Source organism: Megalopta genalis, unplaced genomic scaffold (assembly GCF_051020955.1).
Source record: "Megalopta genalis isolate 19385.01 unplaced genomic scaffold, iyMegGena1_principal scaffold0667, whole genome shotgun sequence".
Classification (NCBI taxonomy): Eukaryota; Metazoa; Arthropoda; class Insecta; order Hymenoptera; family Halictidae; genus Megalopta; species Megalopta genalis.
In genome coordinates, this window is record NW_027476736.1 from 103,006 (window position 1) to 120,000 (window position 16,995).

The 16,995-nt window shown below is 36.0% G+C and overlaps 2 non-coding genes across 2 annotated transcripts; both read left to right on the forward strand.

Annotated features, from left to right (window-relative positions):
- Nucleotides 1-12,929: 12,929 nt before the first annotated feature.
- Nucleotides 12,930-14,850, forward strand: LOC143263488 (small subunit ribosomal RNA). Its single transcript, XR_013036916.1, has one exon. It is a non-coding gene; the product is annotated as a small subunit ribosomal RNA (ribosomal RNA).
- Nucleotides 14,851-16,183: 1,333 nt separating this feature from the next.
- LOC143263494 (5.8S ribosomal RNA) lies at nucleotides 16,184-16,338 on the forward strand. Its single transcript, XR_013036921.1, has one exon. It is a non-coding gene; the product is annotated as a 5.8S ribosomal RNA (ribosomal RNA).
- Nucleotides 16,339-16,995: the final 657 nt, after the last annotated feature.

A 16,995-nucleotide genomic window follows, 5' to 3' on the forward strand; every position in this document is an offset into this window, starting at 1 on the left:
ATAACTTTTTTACATAGGGATTAAGCATTTAGAACGATACATTGTTTAAAATAAGGGCACTTTACTCTTGACATTTTACGGTTTTTTCAATTTTCTGAAAAATCCTATCATTAGATTTTTTTAAAAATACGATATTCTTGCTTAACTAACGTTTCTACATAGGGATTAAGCATTTAGAACGAAATCTAATGTCAGAAAATGGCACTTTACTCTTGACATTTTTCGGTTTTTTCAATTTTCTGGAAAATCCTATCATTAGATTTTTTTAAAAATACGATATTCTTGCTTAACTAACGTTTTTACATAGGGATTAAGCATTTAGAACGAAATCTAATGTAGGAAAATGGTACTTTACTCTTGATCGGTACGTTGGGACTTTGAAAATATTCGGGCGTACGCGGCGCGCTCGGCGCTTCGAACAGCTCCGGTGTCCCCATTATTTTCGATTTACGGCTAAAATAAATTTTTCTAATTTTTTTCAATAACATATTCCTGCTAAAATAACTTTTTTACATAGGGATTAAGCATTTAGAACGATACATTGTTTAAAATAAGGGCACTTTACTCTTGACATTTTACGGTTTTTTCAATTTTCTGAAAAATCCTATCATTAGATTTTTTTAAAAATACGATATTCTTGCTTAACTAACGTTTCTACATAGGGATTAAGCATTTAGAACGAAATCTAATGTCAGAAAATGGCACTTTACTCTTGACATTTTTCGGTTTTTTCAATTTTCTGGAAAATCCTATCATTAGATTTTTTTAAAAATACGATATTCTTGCTTAACTAACGTTTTTACATAGGGATTAAGCATTTAGAACGAAATCTAATGTAGGAAAATGGTACTTTACTCTTGATCGGTACGTTGGGACTTTGAAAATATTCGGGGGTTCCAATCGCTCGTCTGTTGCATCATAGCGCGTCTCGGCGCAATCGACCGATTCGCTCGATCCATTATTTTCGATTTACGGCTAAAATAAATTTTTCTAATTTTTTTCAATAACATATTCCTGCTTAAATAACTTTTTTACATAGGGATTAAGCATTTAGAACGATACATTGTTTAAAATAAGGGCACTTTACTCTTGACATTTTACGGTTTTTTCAATTTTCTGAAAAATCCTATCATTAGATTTTTTTAAAAATACGATATTCTTGCTTAACTAACGTTTCTACATAGGGATTAAGCATTTAGAACGAAATCTAATGTCAGAAAATGGCACTTTACTCTTGACATTTTTCGGTTTTTTCAATTTTCTGGGAAATCCTATCATTAGATTTTTTTAAAAACACGATATTCTTGCTTAACTAACGTTTTTACATAGGGATTAAGCATTTAGAACGAAATCTAATGTAGGAAAATGGTACTTTACTCTTGATCGGTACGTTGGGACTTTGAAAATATTCGGGCGTTCCAATCGCTCGTCTGTTGCATCATAGCGCGTCTCGGCGCAATCGACCGATTCGCTCGATCCATTATTTTCGATTTACGGCTAAAATAAATTTTTCTAATTTTTTTCAATAACATATTCCTGCTTAAATAACTTTTTTACATAGGGATTAAGCATTTAGAACGATACATTGTTTAAAATAAGGGCACTTTACTCTTGACATTTTTCGGTTTTTTCAATTTTCTGGAAAATCCTATCATTAGATTTTTTTAAAAATACGATATTCTTGCTTAACTAACGTTTTTACATAGGGATTAAGCATTTAGAACGAAATCTAATGTAGGAAAATGGTACTTTACTCTTGATCGGTACGTTGGGACTTTGAAAATATTCGGGCGTACGCGGCGCGCTCGGCGCTTCGAACAGCTCCGGTGTCCCCATTATTTTCGATTTACGGCTAAAATAAATTTTTCTAATTTTTTTCAATAACATATTCCTGCTTAAATAACTTTTTTACATAGGGATTAAGCATTTAGAACGATACATTGTTTAAAATAAGGGCACTTTACTCTTGACATTTTACGGTTTTTTCAATTTTCTGAAAAATCCTATCATTAGATTTTTTTAAAAATACGATATTCTTGCTTAACTAACGTTTCTACATAGGGATTAAGCATTTAGAACGAAATCTAATGTCAGAAAATGGCACTTTACTCTTGACATTTTTCGGTTTTTTCAATTTTCTGGGAAATCCTATCATTAGATTTTTTTAAAAATACGATATTCTTGCTTAACTAACGTTTTTACATAGGGATTAAGCATTTAGAACGAAATCTAATGTAGGAAAATGGTACTTTACTCTTGATCGGTACGTTGGGACTTTGAAAATATTCGGGCGTTCCAATCGCTCGTCTGTTGCATCATAGCGCGTCTCGGCGCAATCGACCGATTCGCTCGATCCATTATTTTCGATTTACGGCTAAAATAAATTTTTCTAATTTTTTTCAATAACATATTCCTGCTTAAATAACTTTTTTACATAGGGATTAAGCATTTAGAACGATACATTGTTTAAAATAAGGGCACTTTACTCTTGACATTTTACGGTTTTTTCAATTTTCTGAAAAATCCTATCATTAGATTTTTTTAAAAATACGATATTCTTGCTTAACTAACGTTTCTACATAGGGATTAAGCATTTAGAACGAAATCTAATGTCAGAAAATGGCACTTTACTCTTGACATTTTTCGGTTTTTTCAATTTTCTGGAAAATCCTATCATTAGATTTTTTTAAAAATACGATATTCTTGCTTAACTAACGTTTTTACATAGGGATTAAGCATTTAGAACGAAATCTAATGTAGGAAAATGGTACTTTACTCTTGATCGGTACGTTGGGACTTTGAAAATATTCGGGGGTTCCAATCGCTCGTCTGTTGCATCATAGCGCGTCTCGGCGCAATCGACCGATTCGCTCGATCCATTATTTTCGATTTACGGCTAAAATAAATTTTTCTAATTTTTTTCAATAACATATTCCTGCTTAAATAACTTTTTTACATAGGGATTAAGCATTTAGAACGATACATTGTTTAAAATAAGGGCACTTTACTCTTGACATTTTACGGTTTTTTCAATTTTCTGAAAAATCCTATCATTAGATTTTTTTAAAAATACGATATTCTTGCTTAACTAACGTTTCTACATAGGGATTAAGCATTTAGAACGAAATCTAATGTCAGAAAATGGCACTTTACTCTTGACATTTTTCGGTTTTTTCAATTTTCTGGGAAATCCTATCATTAGATTTTTTTAAAAACACGATATTCTTGCTTAACTAACGTTTTTACATAGGGATTAAGCATTTAGAACGAAATCTAATGTAGGAAAATGGTACTTTACTCTTGATCGGTACGTTGGGACTTTGAAAATATTCGGGCGTTCCAATCGCTCGTCTGTTGCATCATAGCGCGTCTCGGCGCAATCGACCGATTCGCTCGATCCATTATTTTCGATTTACGGCTAAAATAAATTTTTCTAATTTTTTTCAATAACATATTCCTGCTTAAATAACTTTTTTACATAGGGATTAAGCATTTAGAACGATACATTGTTTAAAATAAGGGCACTTTACTCTTGACATTTTTCGGTTTTTTCAATTTTCTGGAAAATCCTATCATTAGATTTTTTTAAAAATACGATATTCTTGCTTAACTAACGTTTTTACATAGGGATTAAGCATTTAGAACGAAATCTAATGTAGGAAAATGGTACTTTACTCTTGATCGGTACGTTGGGACTTTGAAAATATTCGGGCGTACGCGGCGCGCTCGGCGCTTCGAACAGCTCCGGTGTCCCCATTATTTTCGATTTACGGCTAAAATAAATTTTTCTAATTTTTTTCAATAACATATTCCTGCTTAAATAACTTTTTTACATAGGGATTAAGCATTTAGAACGATACATTGTTTAAAATAAGGGCACTTTACTCTTGACATTTTACGGTTTTTTCAATTTTCTGAAAAATCCTATCATTAGATTTTTTTAAAAATACGATATTCTTGCTTAACTAACGTTTCTACATAGGGATTAAGCATTTAGAACGAAATCTAATGTCAGAAAATGGCACTTTACTCTTGACATTTTTCGGTTTTTTCAATTTTCTGGGAAATCCTATCATTAGATTTTTTTAAAAATACGATATTCTTGCTTAACTAACGTTTTTACATAGGGATTAAGCATTTAGAACGAAATCTAATGTAGGAAAATGGTACTTTACTCTTGATCGGTACGTTGGGACTTTGAAAATATTCGGGCGTTCCAATCGCTCGTCTGTTGCATCATAGCGCGTCTCGGCGCAATCGACCGATTCGCTCGATCCATTATTTTCGATTTACGGCTAAAATAAATTTTTCTAATTTTTTTCAATAACATATTCCTGCTAAAATAACTTTTTTACATAGGGATTAAGCATTTAGAACGATACATTGTTTAAAATAAGGGCACTTTACTCTTGACATTTTACGGTTTTTTCAATTTTCTGAAAAATCCTATCATTAGATTTTTTTAAAAATACGATATTCTTGCTTAACTAACGTTTCTACATAGGGATTAAGCATTTAGAACGAAATCTAATGTCAGAAAATGGCACTTTACTCTTGACATTTTTCGGTTTTTTCAATTTTCTGGGAAATCCTATCATTAGATTTTTTTAAAAATACGATATTCTTGCTTAACTAACGTTTTTACATAGGGATTAAGCATTTAGAACGAAATCTAATGTAGGAAAATGGTACTTTACTCTTGATCGGTACGTTGGGACTTTGAAAATATTCGGGCGTTCCAATCGCTCGTCTGTTGCATCATAGCGCGTCTCGGCGCAATCGACCGATTCGCTCGATCCATTATTTTCGATTTACGGCTAAAATAAATTTTTCTAATTTTTTTCAATAACATATTCCTGCTAAAATAACTTTTTTACATAGGGATTAAGCATTTAGAACGATACATTGTTTAAAATAAGGGCACTTTACTCTTGACATTTTACGGTTTTTTCAATTTTCTGAAAAATCCTATCATTAGATTTTTTTAAAAATACGATATTCTTGCTTAACTAACGTTTCTACATAGGGATTAAGCATTTAGAACGAAATCTAATGTCAGAAAATGGCACTTTACTCTTGACATTTTTCGGTTTTTTCAATTTTCTGGGAAATCCTATCATTAGATTTTTTTAAAAATACGATATTCTTGCTTAACTAACGTTTTTACATAGGGATTAAGCATTTAGAACGAAATCTAATGTAGGAAAATGGTACTTTACCCTTGATCGGTACGTTGGGACTTTGAAAATATTCGGGCGTTCCAATCGCTCGTCTGTTGCATCATAGCGCGTCTCGGCGCAATCGACCGATTCGCTCGATCCATTATTTTCGATTTACGGCTAAAATAAATTTTTCTAATTTTTTTCAATAACATATTCCTGCTTAAATAACTTTTTTACATAGGGATTAAGCATTTAGAACGATACATTGTTTAAAATAAGGGCACTTTACTCTTGACATTTTACGGTTTTTTCAATTTTCTGAAAAATCCTATCATTAGATTTTTTTAAAAATACGATATTCTTGCTTAACTAACGTTTCTACATAGGGATTAAGCATTTAGAACGAAATCTAATGTCAGAAAATGGCACTTTACTCTTGACATTTTTCGGTTTTTTCAATTTTCTGGAAAATCCTATCATTAGATTTTTTTAAAAATACGATATTCTTGCTTAACTAACGTTTTTACATAGGGATTAAGCATTTAGAACGAAATCTAATGTAGGAAAATGGTACTTTACTCTTGATCGGTACGTTGGGACTTTGAAAATATTCGGGCGTACGCGGCGCGCTCGGCGCTTCGAACAGCTCCGGTGTCCCCATTATTTTCGATTTACGGCTAAAATAAATTTTTCTAATTTTTTTCAATAACATATTCCTGCTAAAATAACTTTTTTACATAGGGATTAAGCATTTAGAACGATACATTGTTTAAAATAAGGGCACTTTACTCTTGACATTTTACGGTTTTTTCAATTTTCTGAAAAATCCTATCATTAGATTTTTTTAAAAATACGATATTCTTGCTTAACTAACGTTTCTACATAGGGATTAAGCATTTAGAACGAAATCTAATGTCAGAAAATGGCACTTTACTCTTGACATTTTTCGGTTTTTTCAATTTTCTGGAAAATCCTATCATTAGATTTTTTTAAAAATACGATATTCTTGCTTAACTAACGTTTTTACATAGGGATTAAGCATTTAGAACGAAATCTAATGTAGGAAAATGGTACTTTACTCTTGATCGGTACGTTGGGACTTTGAAAATATTCGGGGGTTCCAATCGCTCGTCTGTTGCATCATAGCGCGTCTCGGCGCAATCGACCGATTCGCTCGATCCATTATTTTCGATTTACGGCTAAAATAAATTTTTCTAATTTTTTTCAATAACATATTCCTGCTTAAATAACTTTTTTACATAGGGATTAAGCATTTAGAACGATACATTGTTTAAAATAAGGGCACTTTACTCTTGACATTTTACGGTTTTTTCAATTTTCTGAAAAATCCTATCATTAGATTTTTTTAAAAATACGATATTCTTGCTTAACTAACGTTTCTACATAGGGATTAAGCATTTAGAACGAAATCTAATGTCAGAAAATGGCACTTTACTCTTGACATTTTTCGGTTTTTTCAATTTTCTGGGAAATCCTATCATTAGATTTTTTTAAAAATACGATATTCTTGCTTAACTAACGTTTTTACATAGGGATTAAGCATTTAGAACGAAATCTAATGTAGGAAAATGGTACTTTACTCTTGATCGGTACGTTGGGACTTTGAAAATATTCGGGCGTTCCAATCGCTCGTCTGTTGCATCATAGCGCGTCTCGGCGCAATCGACCGATTCGCTCGATCCATTATTTTCGATTTACGGCTAAAATAAATTTTTCTAATTTTTTTCAATAACATATTCCTGCTTAAATAACTTTTTTACATAGGGATTAAGCATTTAGAACGATACATTGTTTAAAATAAGGGCACTTTACTCTTGACATTTTACGGTTTTTTCAATTTTCTGAAAAATCCTATCATTAGATTTTTTTAAAAATACGATATTCTTGCTTAACTAACGTTTCTACATAGGGATTAAGCATTTAGAACGAAATCTAATGTCAGAAAATGGCACTTTACTCTTGACATTTTTCGGTTTTTTCAATTTTCTGGAAAATCCTATCATTAGATTTTTTTAAAAATACGATATTCTTGCTTAACTAACGTTTTTACATAGGGATTAAGCATTTAGAACGAAATCTAATGTAGGAAAATGGTACTTTACTCTTGATCGGTACGTTGGGACTTTGAAAATATTCGGGCGTACGCGGCGCGCTCGGCGCTTCGAACAGCTCCGGTGTCCCCATTATTTTCGATTTACGGCTAAAATAAATTTTTCTAATTTTTTTCAATAACATATTCCTGCTAAAATAACTTTTTTACATAGGGATTAAGCATTTAGAACGATACATTGTTTAAAATAAGGGCACTTTACTCTTGACATTTTACGGTTTTTTCAATTTTCTGAAAAATCCTATCATTAGATTTTTTTAAAAATACGATATTCTTGCTTAACTAACGTTTCTACATAGGGATTAAGCATTTAGAACGAAATCTAATGTCAGAAAATGGCACTTTACTCTTGACATTTTTCGGTTTTTTCAATTTTCTGGAAAATCCTATCATTAGATTTTTTTAAAAATACGATATTCTTGCTTAACTAACGTTTTTACATAGGGATTAAGCATTTAGAACGAAATCTAATGTAGGAAAATGGTACTTTACTCTTGATCGGTACGTTGGGACTTTGAAAATATTCGGGGGTTCCAATCGCTCGTCTGTTGCATCATAGCGCGTCTCGGCGCAATCGACCGATTCGCTCGATCCATTATTTTCGATTTACGGCTAAAATAAATTTTTCTAATTTTTTTCAATAACATATTCCTGCTTAAATAACTTTTTTACATAGGGATTAAGCATTTAGAACGATACATTGTTTAAAATAAGGGCACTTTACTCTTGACATTTTACGGTTTTTTCAATTTTCTGAAAAATCCTATCATTAGATTTTTTTAAAAATACGATATTCTTGCTTAACTAACGTTTCTACATAGGGATTAAGCATTTAGAACGAAATCTAATGTCAGAAAATGGCACTTTACTCTTGACATTTTTCGGTTTTTTCAATTTTCTGGGAAATCCTATCATTAGATTTTTTTAAAAATACGATATTCTTGCTTAACTAACGTTTTTACATAGGGATTAAGCATTTAGAACGAAATCTAATGTAGGAAAATGGTACTTTACTCTTGATCGGTACGTTGGGACTTTGAAAATATTCGGGCGTTCCAATCGCTCGTCTGTTGCATCATAGCGCGTCTCGGCGCAATCGACCGATTCGCTCGATCCATTATTTTCGATTTACGGCTAAAATAAATTTTTCTAATTTTTTTCAATAACATATTCCTGCTTAAATAACTTTTTTACATAGGGATTAAGCATTTAGAACGATACATTGTTTAAAATAAGGGCACTTTACTCTTGACATTTTACGGTTTTTTCAATTTTCTGAAAAATCCTATCATTAGATTTTTTTAAAAATACGATATTCTTGCTTAACTAACGTTTCTACATAGGGATTAAGCATTTAGAACGAAATCTAATGTCAGAAAATGGCACTTTACTCTTGACATTTTTCGGTTTTTTCAATTTTCTGGGAAATCCTATCATTAGATTTTTTTAAAAACACGATATTCTTGCTTAACTAACGTTTTTACATAGGGATTAAGCATTTAGAACGAAATCTAATGTAGGAAAATGGTACTTTACTCTTGATCGGTACGTTGGGACTTTGAAAATATTCGGGCGTTCCAATCGCTCGTCTGTTGCATCATAGCGCGTCTCGGCGCAATCGACCGATTCGCTCGATCCATTATTTTCGATTTACGGCTAAAATAAATTTTTCTAATTTTTTTCAATAACATATTCCTGCTTAAATAACTTTTTTACATAGGGATTAAGCATTTAGAACGATACATTGTTTAAAATAAGGGCACTTTACTCTTGACATTTTTCGGTTTTTTCAATTTTCTGGAAAATCCTATCATTAGATTTTTTTAAAAATACGATATTCTTGCTTAACTAACGTTTTTACATAGGGATTAAGCATTTAGAACGAAATCTAATGTAGGAAAATGGTACTTTACTCTTGATCGGTACGTTGGGACTTTGAAAATATTCGGGCGTACGCGGCGCGCTCGGCGCTTCGAACAGCTCCGGTGTCCCCATTATTTTCGATTTACGGCTAAAATAAATTTTTCTAATTTTTTTCAATAACATATTCCTGCTTAAATAACTTTTTTACATAGGGATTAAGCATTTAGAACGATACATTGTTTAAAATAAGGGCACTTTACTCTTGACATTTTACGGTTTTTTCAATTTTCTGAAAAATCCTATCATTAGATTTTTTTAAAAATACGATATTCTTGCTTAACTAACGTTTCTACATAGGGATTAAGCATTTAGAACGAAATCTAATGTCAGAAAATGGCACTTTACTCTTGACATTTTTCGGTTTTTTCAATTTTCTGGGAAATCCTATCATTAGATTTTTTTAAAAATACGATATTCTTGCTTAACTAACGTTTTTACATAGGGATTAAGCATTTAGAACGAAATCTAATGTAGGAAAATGGTACTTTACTCTTGATCGGTACGTTGGGACTTTGAAAATATTCGGGCGTTCCAATCGCTCGTCTGTTGCATCATAGCGCGTCTCGGCGCAATCGACCGATTCGCTCGATCCATTATTTTCGATTTACGGCTAAAATAAATTTTTCTAATTTTTTTCAATAACATATTCCTGCTTAAATAACTTTTTTACATAGGGATTAAGCATTTAGAACGATACATTGTTTAAAATAAGGGCACTTTACTCTTGACATTTTACGGTTTTTTCAATTTTCTGAAAAATCCTATCATTAGATTTTTTTAAAAATACGATATTCTTGCTTAACTAACGTTTCTACATAGGGATTAAGCATTTAGAACGAAATCTAATGTCAGAAAATGGCACTTTACTCTTGACATTTTTCGGTTTTTTCAATTTTCTGGAAAATCCTATCATTAGATTTTTTTAAAAATACGATATTCTTGCTTAACTAACGTTTTTACATAGGGATTAAGCATTTAGAACGAAATCTAATGTAGGAAAATGGTACTTTACTCTTGATCGGTACGTTGGGACTTTGAAAATATTCGGGCGTTCCAATCGCTCGTCTGTTGCATCATAGCGCGTCTCGGCGCAATCGACCGATTCGCTCGATCCATTATTTTCGATTTACGGCTAAAATAAATTTTTCTAATTTTTTTCAATAACATATTCCTGCTTAAATAACTTTTTTACATAGGGATTAAGCATTTAGAACGATACATTGTTTAAAATAAGGGCACTTTACTCTTGACATTTTACGGTTTTTTCAATTTTCTGAAAAATCCTATCATTAGATTTTTTTAAAAATACGATATTCTTGCTTAACTAACGTTTCTACATAGGGATTAAGCATTTAGAACGAAATCTAATGTCAGAAAATGGCACTTTACTCTTGACATTTTTCGGTTTTTTCAATTTTCTGGAAAATCCTATCATTAGATTTTTTTAAAAATACGATATTCTTGCTTAACTAACGTTTTTACATAGGGATTAAGCATTTAGAACGAAATCTAATGTAGGAAAATGGTACTTTACTCTTGATCGGTACGTTGGGACTTTGAAAATATTCGGGCGTACGCGGCGCGCTCGGCGCTTCGAACAGCTCCGGTGTCCCCATTATTTTCGATTTACGGCTAAAATAAATTTTTCTAATTTTTTTCAATAACATATTCCTGCTAAAATAACTTTTTTACATAGGGATTAAGCATTTAGAACGATACATTGTTTAAAATAAGGGCACTTTACTCTTGACATTTTACGGTTTTTTCAATTTTCTGAAAAATCCTATCATTAGATTTTTTTAAAAATACGATATTCTTGCTTAACTAACGTTTCTACATAGGGATTAAGCATTTAGAACGAAATCTAATGTCAGAAAATGGCACTTTACTCTTGACATTTTTCGGTTTTTTCAATTTTCTGGGAAATCCTATCATTAGATTTTTTTAAAAATACGATATTCTTGCTTAACTAACGTTTTTACATAGGGATTAAGCATTTAGAACGAAATCTAATGTAGGAAAATGGTACTTTACTCTTGATCGGTACGTTGGGACTTAGAAAATATTCGGCCGTACGCGGCGCGTCTCGGCGCTTCGAACAGCTCCGGTGTCCCCATTATTTTCGATTTACGGCTAAAATAAATTTTTCTAATTTTTTTCAATTACATATTCTTGCTTAGATAACTTTTTTACATAGGGATTAAGCATTTAGAACGACATATTGTTTAAAATAATGGTACTTTACTCTTGTGATTTTTCGGTTTTTTTTGATTATTTTGAAAAATAAATTTTTGTAATTTTTTTAAATACGATATTCGTGATCAGTGAACGATTTCACATATGGATTAAGCATTTAGAATCGTGCGGAAGCGTTATTAAAAAAGTTTACTCGATGCGATGGGACTTTGAAAAGTTTGTGAAAATTTTCATATTGGGAAAAAATGTGTAATTTTTTGTCTAGTTTACGGTAATGTAATTTATTTTAATGTTTACTATAAATTTTTTTTTCGTTCGTTCACGCGCTATGTTACAACAGCACGGCCGGGCGGTCTGTTGCCGCGGCGGTTTACACTCATAAGCGCGCGTGCTATTCGGCCGGCGGCGCCGGCGTCCTTGCCGGCCGTTCGGTATCTATAAGAGATACACGGTCCGTGCGAGGCGGACGGAGCAGAGCGGGTTTTGGGCCAATTCTACGATCTCGGTCGAGAAGCTGTCTCAGAGCTCCTTCGGGGCTTCGGTCCTGACTGTTTCGTGCCGTTTACGTTACGGACTTTTCTCCACACAGCGTGGCCACGGGTCGGTGTCTTTGACCGAATGGCCCATATGTGGCAAGCCCTACGGGGTTGGTTACCCGTATGCACTTTGTATGTATACTCGTACTCACTGAGCAATCGACTCTTCTGTCCGAGCGATGGAAAAATTTTTTAAAATGCATCTGTAAGATTTGGAAGCAAATCGTACCAATTGAAAACTGTGGCTAAAATGAATAGCCCAGTGGAGAGAGAAAACTATCAAAAAACTGATTTTTTAAATCAAGAGGTGTCAGAAATCGAAATGCCTAGCGCGAGCGGAAGAACACGCTTTCTCGCCAGTCCAGCATGTGTCCTGTCCGTTCTTCCTCGGCTTGCCGATTTTGCCCAGATCAGAGGTTTCGTGCTTCCGGCGGTCAGAAGATCAGCGTGAGCGTACGCGCTTCCACGACTATGGCATCACCCATGTACTTTTTCCTTTGAATATATTTGAGTACATAAAAAATATTAAAACATATAGAGAGAACTGTGTCTTGGATCTTAAAAATTTGTCAATAGCGATGATATATTATTACTTAATTTGAAGTATTTGTACGTTTTAGCTGGGACGTACATTTATCTTACAAGATGTTAATAGCGAGACTCTTGAAGATAAAATTATCTTGTGATTTTATGAAGGCAAAGATAGAAACGTACGAAGCTGGCGTACGTAGAAAAATGTGATTTTATGATAGAACAAAAATATAATACGTACGTTTTTGGGCGTACGGTAAAATATCTGTATGGTAGAAAAATGAAAGAAATTGAGCGTTAAAGAAGATATGTTACAAGCGCGGAATGTGGCAAAACTTGTACATATTTGAAAGAGAAAAGTGGTGTGTCGACCTGACATATATATATGAAACAGGCGACGATGGAAAAGGATTTAAATTTTGTCCATTTTATATATACATATTGTATAGTTCCCTGGTTGATCCTGCCAGTAGTCATATGCTTGTCTCAAAGATTAAGCCATGCATGTCTCAGTACATGCCGTATTAAGGTGAAACCGCGAATGGCTCATTAAATCAGTTATGGTTTCTTAGATCGTACTAAAATTTACTTGGATAACTGTGGTAATTCTAGAGCTAATACATGCAAAACAGAGTTCCGACCAGAGATGGTAGGAACGCTTTTATTAGATCAAAACCAATCGGTGGCGGGTGTTTACACTCGTCCATCGTTTGCTTTGGTGACTCTGAATAACTTTGTGCTGATCGCATGGTCTTATAGCACCGGCGACGCATCTTTCAAATGTCTGCCTTATCAACTGTCGATGGTAGGTTCTGCGCCTACCATGGTTGTAACGGGTAACGGGGAATCAGGGTTCGATTCCGGAGAGGGAGCCTGAGAAACGGCTACCACATCCAAGGAAGGCAGCAGGCGCGCAAATTACCCACTCCCGGCACGGGGAGGTAGTGACGAAAAATAACGATACGGGACTCATCCGAGGCCCCGTAATCGGAATGAGTACACTTTAAATCCTTTAACGAGGATCCATTGGAGGGCAAGTCTGGTGCCAGCAGCCGCGGTAATTCCAGCTCCAATAGCGTATATTAAAGTTGTTGCGGTTAAAAAGCTCGTAGTTGAATCTGTGTGTCACAGTGTCGGTTCATCGCTCGCGGTGTTTAACTGGCATTATGTGGTACGTCCTACCGGTGGGCTTTGCTCTTCACGGGGCGGTCCAACTAATATCCCATCGCGGTGCTCTTCACTGAGTGTCGAGGTGGGCCGGTACGTTTACTTTGAACAAATTAGAGTGCTCAAAGCAGGCTACCTTCGCCTGAATACTGTGTGCATGGAATAATGGAATAGGACCTCGGTTCTATTTTGTTGGTTTTCGGAACCCCGAGGTAATGATTAATAGGGACAGATGGGGGCATTCGTATTGCGACGTTAGAGGTGAAATTCTTGGATCGTCGCAAGACGGACAGAAGCGAAAGCATTTGCCAAAAATGTTTTCATTAATCAAGAACGAAAGTTAGAGGTTCGAAGGCGATCAGATACCGCCCTAGTTCTAACCATAAACGATGCCAGCTAGCGATCCGCCGAAGTTCCTACGATGACTCGGCGGGCAGCTTCCGGGAAACCAAAGCTTTTGGGTTCCGGGGGAAGTATGGTTGCAAAGCTGAAACTTAAAGGAATTGACGGAAGGGCACCACCAGGAGTGGAGCCTGCGGCTTAATTTGACTCAACACGGGAAACCTCACCAGGCCCGGACACCGGAAGGATTGACAGATTGATAGCTCTTTCTTGATTCGGTGGGTGGTGGTGCATGGCCGTTCTTAGTTGGTGGAGCGATTTGTCTGGTTAATTCCGATAACGAACGAGACTCTAGCCTGCTAAATAGACGTAATTATGGTATCTCGAAGGCTCTCGGCTTCTGCCGGTGGGGTTTTTACTACCAACGTACAAACAAATCTTCTTAGAGGGACAGGCGGCTTCTAGCCGCACGAGATTGAGCAATAACAGGTCTGTGATGCCCTTAGATGTTCTGGGCCGCACGCGCGCTACACTGAAGGAATCAGCGTGTGTTCCCTGGCCGAAAGGCCCGGGTAACCCGCTGAACCTCCTTCGTGCTAGGGATTGGGGCTTGCAATTATTCCCCATGAACGAGGAATTCCCAGTAAGCGCGAGTCATAAGCTCGCGTTGATTACGTCCCTGCCCTTTGTACACACCGCCCGTCGCTACTACCGATTGAATGATTTAGTGAGGTCTTCGGACTGGTGCGCGGCAATGTTTCGGCATTGCCGATGATGCCGGGAAGATGACCAAACTTGATTATTTAGAGGAAGTAAAAGTCGTAACAAGGTTTCCGTAGGTGAACCTGCGGAAGGATCATTACAATGTTCCAATATATCTCAAAGAGAGAGGAGAGGAGGAGAGAAAATGAATTCGATTAGTTTGTGGATAAGAATTCATATAAAAAAAAAAGATATTGTTGAGCCCGCCAGATCATTCGTGCGTGATTTACACGGCCAGACGTGTGTACTACACGTATTAGGCCTTTGATCTGCGTTGCGTAGGCCACAACAAATCTTTCAAAGAGAGAGAGATATATGTGTTGTTGGGGTTTGTGATTATGAAGGTGCCCCAACGCACAAAAATATATAAAAATGTACAAAGTTGGGATGTGGTGTGGTGGAGAAGAGTTGGGCCCGACCAGATCATTCGTGCGTGATTTACACGGCAGACGTGTGTACTACACGTATTAGGCCTTTGATCTGCGTTGCGTAGGCCATCTTCCTTCCAAGACACACACGTGTTGGGGTTTGTGTGATTTTATGATAGTGCCCCAACACGGAAAAATAAGCGTACGAGAAGAGTTGGGCCCGACCAGATCATTCGTGCGTGATTTATACACGGCCAGACGCGTATTATATTACACGTATTAGGCCTTTGATCTGCGTTGCGTAGGCCATCTTCTCGATAGAGAGAAAGCCAATGTATTCTTTTTTCTTTCTTTACACACACACACACAGTTGTAGTAGGACAGGGAGGGATGCGAGCGTGCTAATCACGCTTCCTCAAGTCTTCGCTGTGGTGTGTAAAAAAAAAAGAAAAAAAGGAATCGTTGGGAAAGTCCAAAGGACGAAAATATCGGGCAGTCTGAAGATAACTTAATGCTCGTTTACATTGGTATCAAGAGAGACCGGCTTGTGTAGCTCGTTTCAATGCTGTGTCGTTGTCATTGACACCCTACTCTGTTGCGCGCTAGTGGCAGCATGAGCGTGGGACGTATATATATATATGACACCCAGCTAGAGCCGGCCGTGAGTCCGTCCGGTGTAAATAACGACGAAAGGAGAGAGAAACTTTTCGAATCCAGTATCGGGTTGATAATTGTCCAGTTTGAATATCCATATCCCCGTCGTTTTTGGAGGTGATATACTCTCTGTGTTTCTTCGATAGAAGGCTTTTCAATGTTCTATTCGCTCCGACCGTCGAACTTGCAAGAAAACAGTGGTTTTGGATTTGCTCGTACATATATATATGGTTTCGACGGAAATATCTCGTTCTTTAAGGGACAATTATGTCGTTGTACGACGACTCCCGAATCTCCTTCGCGCGCTGGTTGGAGCTCTTCGGGTATCGGCTTGTTCCGAAATATAACACAAAAATGTGGTGGATAGCAAATACACATTATATTATATATGAGAGAATAAAAGGGAAAAATTACCCTGAACGGTGGATCACTTGGCTCGTGGGTCGATGAAGAACGCAGCTAATTGCGCGTCAACGTGTGAACTGCAGGACACATGAACATCGACATTTCGAACGCACATTGCGGTCCACGGATACAATTCCTGGACCACGCCTGGCTGAGGGTCGTTTACGTACTTATAAACTGCTTGCGTTGATGGCACTTGTTGCCTATATACGTACGAGCGAATGATGGGCGCTTCGTCGGCGTTTGTCGCGGTCCTATGAATATTGAGAAATTTTACGTACGTCTAACAGTCTTCGAGAGAGATGGAAATCGTGTTCGAACTAGCGTGAGTGTGGAAGGCGGTGTCGTGTGTCGTATATGTTTTATATACGTCCGCCCGTCTGAAACACCGCTTCGAAGCGGTGACAAAATCTTTTTCGGGACGATTCGTATCCGTAGAACTATCGAGATTTCACTGGTACATTTTCAACGCGCTCCCGACGTCGCCTGAAATGAAACGAGATGGGTTTAACCCACGAAAGCGTACTACACGAGTCTGTCCTATGTGAAGACTGTGTACAGAGATCGAACGAACGCATGAAAGAAATTGAACGAAAGAACACATAACCCGCAAAAATATAGAGTAGAATTGTGACCGTTGCTTCGAATTTGAATTTATATGTATATATATATCATAGCCCCAGGGAGTGGAACCTATGAGTGTGGAAGGATGTCTCTTACCGTTATGTTGCCAGAGGAAAAAAAGTCTCTCTCTTCGTACGACACATTTGTGTACGAATTGTATCGATGGCTATATAGATCCGATGTTGCACATATTC